This window comes from Aegilops tauschii, chromosome 3 (assembly GCF_002575655.3).
Source record: "Aegilops tauschii subsp. strangulata cultivar AL8/78 chromosome 3, Aet v6.0, whole genome shotgun sequence".
In the NCBI taxonomy this organism is placed as follows: domain Eukaryota; kingdom Viridiplantae; phylum Streptophyta; class Magnoliopsida; order Poales; family Poaceae; genus Aegilops; species Aegilops tauschii.
Window position 1 is genome coordinate 160,019,051 of NC_053037.3, and position 6,143 is coordinate 160,025,193.

Genomic DNA, 6,143 nt, shown 5'->3' on the forward strand with positions numbered 1-6,143 from the left:
GTTTGGAATGCAAGACTGCAAAGGTTACACGACGCCAATGCCAACCAAAAGTCATCTGGGTCCCGGCGCCAATGGTAAAGAGTTCGATCAAAAGGTATACCGCTCCATGATTGGTTCTTTACTTTACTTATGTGCATCTAGGCCAAATATCATGCTTAGTGTTTGCATGTGTGCTCGATTCCAAGCGGCACCAAAGGAATCGCATCACTTAGCTGTGAAGCGAATTCTTCGATATTTGGCTTACACCCCAACACTAGGATTATGGTATGCAAAGGGCTCAAAGTTTGATCTAGTTGGATTCTCAGATGCTGATTATGCTGGTGACAAGGTTGATCGCAAGTCCACATCAGGAACATGTCACTTTCTTGGACGATCTCTTGTATGTTGGTCTTCAAAGAAGCAGAACTGCGTATCCCTCTCCACTGCTGAATCTGAATACATTGCTACTGGATCTTGTTGCGCTCAGCTTCTATGGATGAAGCAAACTCTCAAGGACTATGGCATCCACCTAAAGCATGTGCCACTCTACTACGACAATGAAAGCGCCATCAAGATTGCCAACAACCCTGTTCAACACTCGAAGACAAAGCACATTCAGATCCGTCATCACTTTCTCAGAGATCATGTCATGAAGGAAGATATTGATATCATTCACGTCAACACTGAAGAGCAATTGGCAGATATCTTCACAAATCCCTTGGATGAGAAAAAGGTTTTGCAAGTTGCGGTGTGAGCTAAATATCTTGGAATCCTCGAATGTCCTGTGATCAGGCACACATCCTAACACTTATGCATGTTGATGACTTAGATGTGCAACACACAAAGTAATGTATGTCTCCAATCAATGAAGACATACACTCTGAGTGTGAATACATTAATGCGGAATTTGACTTCGGAGCGCCACGAGAATTGTGCGCCGTGTCTGGGTCTAATACTTCCTATACGGTGGGTAACGCCACCACCAAATTCTTCTTTTTGAAGTGCTTTTTTTCTCATGGCGTTACATTTGCAAAGTCTTTGCATTGGGTTTGTCTTCAATGTTGTCATGACTTCATGTTTATCTTCACAATGTTGATTTGGTCCTATTCTGATATATACTTATATTAGTGTTCTGTCCTCTACATCATTCACTTATAGCTATGTCTTCTTATTTGAATCTTTTGGACTAAGTGAATGTGATCGGACCCTAACCTCTCTATGCTTCCCTCTCAAATCTATCTATCCAAATCATATGCATTCTATTGAAACCGTCGAATGTCTTCTCTGCGTCCTTGTCAGCAGAAGATACAGAGACAAACATTAAATCTGTTTTAAGTGCTCAATTATGGTTGCCTGAAACCCGGAGAAGCTGGAACGACCACCCGATAGTCCAGGCGTGCGTGGGAACATGGAACAACTCCCAATGTGTTGCATGTTCGTCATGTGTCCCTCAGATGTGAACCGCTAGGGGCACCTGCGTAATTGCGTTGTGCCGTCCCTCTCCCTATAAATGCACATCCCATCGCGGTCAAAAATCTTTCTTCCACCTCTCCACCTCGACAAACCCTAGCGCCACCGCTAGCTCTCGACGACGCCGGCGACAAAGCGCTTAGCTGCCGCAACCTCTCCGACGCCGTCTTCACGCCGGCCGCGGACATCGTCTTCTCCGCCGCCGCCATAGGTGTCCTTCGTCGCCAAGTTAGGGAACGGAAGATCGAACTGCTTGGCCTCATCTTCTACTCCATCTAGCAGTTCATTGTGTGGTAAATTAAAACTCTCTTTTTACTGTCTTTTTGATCCGATAGATTTAATCTTCCTACCAAAAGTGGTTTCTGCCTCCACAAATTTGGATCTATCCCGTTTTGCATCTCATATGATGCCTAGTATATTCACTTATGCTTCACACGTAGTTAGATTCCTCACTTGTACCTATTCTTGGATTCGTACAAATCTGGAACCAACTCTCAACATATAAGTGAATGTCTTCGCGCTATGAGGTCAATGTCTTCTAAACTAATTTATCTTCAAAATCTTCTGAGAATGCATATGACCTCTTCCCCTTCCCTCGCATCTCTAATGCTGTCACGGGTACATGTCCGTGGGAGAATCCCTTGGTTCTCATAGTCTGCATTCATTTGCAGAATTCTTACAGCATCATATCAACTCTCCCGAAGCCAGTTCCTGTCTGACCAGCAGACGGAAGCCTTTGACAGTGTTGAAGCCATTCAGTCTGAACTACATGGCCACAGATAAGTCAGCGAGGAAAGGAGGCAGACAGCTCCGTGGGGGAACACCAAGAGATTTGCCACCTGATCTCTATGAGCTATACAAGACAGATCCAGAGGAGGATTACAATCAGCGCAAAACTCGAATCCAATGGATTCGAAGATATTGTGCAGAACAATGGTACAAGTACAGATTCGTGACCCAGGAATATGCTGAAAAGAATGCCATCAAGCGACCCTGGGGAGACATCTTGTACAAAAATCTTCCACCCAGGTCCAGAGCTGAAGCCATTGATCAAGGCTTCTACCCTTGCATGGTCTGTGGACCACAGCCTGCTGATGCCGACCCATCTTCATTGCTATGGTGTCGTGACGACAATCTGTTCAAACGCAACTTTCAGTTTGCCAAGAACTCGGCCAAAGAGAACAAGAAGTCACGGGGATTAGACTTCAACCCCGGTCCCTCTGCTCCTCCTGCACCAAGTGTGCATTATGAAGATCTCTCACGCATCTCCAAGTCTAAGAAGAAGAAGAAGCCCATGCAATGTGCTGGTCAAGCACTGACCCCTGCTGCTGTTCTCAGGAATGAGAACGAAGCCATTGATCTGTCGAGCAACGACGATCTTGCCGATGATGCTCTTGAGCTGCTGATAAAGAGCAAGCAAGAGGCGGAAATCTTCAATGATCTTCCCCTCTTCGATGTGGACATTCTAAACAAGTTCATTGACGAGTGGTTTGATAGCCCAAATCTCAGCTTTGATGATCTTCAACTTCCGATTGGCCTCAGCGTCTCCTTTCATGGAGCCATTGCTCCTGAGCTGGCTCTAGCTCAGAAAATTGTTGAACTGAATGTGGCACCCCAGCTTAGAGAAACCGGAACGCCCCGTATTCTAGCCCAGAGATCGAGGAGAAGTCTCTGGCATACGGCACTGCTTGACATAGAACAAATCAGCTCTTATTACAAGAATAATAATACAAGGGTCTGATGTTACAAAGAAGCACATCAGCACGGCGACATTACGCCTGCGATACTACACTCGCTCTATGCTAGCAGCGGAACAACTCGTAGCAGCGGAAAACTTCTAGCAGCGGAATAACGACAAAGGTGGTGAACTCCACTCCGCAGGGACTCTGGCTGGGACACGATCTAGCTCGCACGCACGGCAACCTCGACAAGCAATAAAGCAATCATGGCATCACCTGCAATCTGGCATGACACGTCAGGTCAGTACATTGAATGTACTTGCAAGCTCACAACAACCATAAACATCAAGGCAAGACAATAACATAGCATTAAGCAGGTTAATTAAATTAACATCTACCATGATACAACAGCAACTACTAAGCATGATATGAAACTACTACAATACTAATAAATCACCGTCTCAGATCTCCATAACCATATCTCTCTTGGCTAACCGGCCAAGCAATATACCATCTCGATCACCTCGTGATCAAAACCAAACGGTGATCTTTTCGGCGATCACAACCATGACCAACACTTGGTCTCAAACATGAACCTTCCGGCGATCACTACCATGACCCACACTTGGTCTCCAACATCATCATCAACATCCTGACAATCTGTATTGCTCAACATATCAACATATAAATAACCTATAAGTCATTCCGTCATGTGAGTGTTGATCGAACAGTGGGACCTAGTACGAACCCATGCCCATGACCGAGGACGCGGCTATCGATAGTTTAAACAAATACACTCTGCAGAGGTAGCGCACTTTACCCACACCACGGAACCCATGGCCTCGCACTCCCATTCGGGTGGACCAACGGCGTTCCGAGAAAACCGATCTACTGCCATGACACTCTCCCGGCCACTCCGACCCACTCCCAACTGGGCTAGTCCTGGGTGGCCCCGTGTCTACCAAAGACACAACGACCAACGTCGTGGCCAAAACGTCCCTCACGGGGACCGGATCCATAACAAGAACAACGGGCACACAAGATTATGTCTGCTTACCGGGCCAGGGTACGCACGCCCATAACCTTCCCTAGATGGAGGCACCGATGAGAGGCACGACAATAGACCGCATTAGGGCCTTCCCATAAAAGGCAAATGTGGTTGCACTGGAAAAAAGCCCGGTTCGGTGGCACCTGACCAACTTAATGACGGAATTTAACCCCAAAATAGTAATGACTGATACTCCGATATCATCTATCAACCTATAATACAAGTCATAGCAATATCCAACAAATAATCCAAGTATAATCTCATCATCACAAAATACTCCAAGGGTAGCACAACACTACTGTCATGATAAATCCGAAAACAATAATCCTACTGCTCCAATAACAAGAATAAAGCTATTCGGCTAAGATCCACATGTAAACATCATCTCCAAAAATAATATTCCAAGCAACAGAACATCAACTAGCATCATGAAAATAATCATACTAACCACTATTAATCCAAAGGCAGCATGATATCCAAAGTAATATACCAAAATATAATAACAGATACCATCATGGAAATTATCATAATATCATCCACTAATAATCCAATTGCAGCATGATACTCATCAGCTACAAACATAAATCCTAGTAATCAAAACAATAGCATGGCAACAACAAGATCAACATAATACTCCGAGAAAATGCCATGCACAAAGTCATGTAGGTAAAGCAAAATTTTAAACAAGTTCAAATAGATTAAACCATGTCACTGCATTACAGTGATGCAAATGGAGGGTGTGGCTTGCCTGGGGTGGAAGAAATCACCGAGAAGAAGTGCGAGAAGCTCGCGGAAAGAAACGCCGAAAACGTTCTCCCTCGGAGGGGCTGAATAAGCGCAAGGGCAAAATGGTCATTTTCAAAATCTCAAAACACGGTGAAAATGATTCCATCGGAATGGGCTTTACGAAATGAAGAAGTGGGCTTTGGATTCACCTGATTTGGAGTTGGGAGTAAAAAGATATAAGGGTTTTTCTGCCAGGGACCCATCTGTAATGAAATCATCACAAACAGGCCCTTGGCTGAAAAAACAAAACGTTCACTAGGCAGAAATACGCCTTTTCCTCTGGAAAACGTATTCCACGCTAAAACAGAAAGGAAATACGCTTTCAGATCAGCGAAAGCGCATTCAGGTCTAAAGAAAGACGAAACTACGCTTTCGGGAAGCGAAGACGTAATCTGTGGATTACGCCTCCACTTATCCACGTCAGCGTACCTGGGTCAACGGGGCTGAGGCTGCCAGGCGGGGCCCGCGAGGAGAAGTGGGCCCGCCTGGCCTCTGTCTTCTTCTTCCTTGTCCTGCTCCCGCACGGGACAGAGGAGGCAGGGGAGGGCGCGTCACCGGCGACGGGCCGGCCGTCTCCGGCGAGGGCGACGCCACCAGAGGGCTCGGGAGTCCACACCGCCTCCATTCAGAGAGGAAGCGGGCACTGGGAGAGCTAGGGTGGCTGCAACCCGCGACAATAGAGGGACGGGGAGGCGGAGACCGAGCGGCGGCCTGAGGCACTCCGGCGAGAAGCAGAGGGGCGGGGAGGGTCGCCGGAGTGAGGGGATTCTAGTGGTGGTGGATATGAGGAGAGGGAGGGCTCGGCTTGAGCCAATCGAGGAGGAGACCCGAAGCGGCCATGGCGGCAATGGTGGTCGTGGAGGGCGACTCGAGCTCGGGGAAGTGGTCACGGAGTCGTGGGGGAGTGGGTAGAGGTCGCTGGTGAGGAGAAACGCACCCGGGATGGGCTTATATAGCCGCGGGGCGAGGAGGCCGAGCTGGCATCGCTGCGTACGCGTGACCGGCGTCGCGGACGCGTGCCCGCGCGCTTGAACTTGGAGGCAGGCGACGAGGGAATCACAGAGGAGTCTCTCACGGGGCAGAGGCGGCCAAGGGAGCACGGGGAGGATGACGACGGCGACGAGCAAAGCCAAACGGAGCACTGTGCTCTCGTGGGCGTCCGGCGGCGAGCGTCGGTGAGG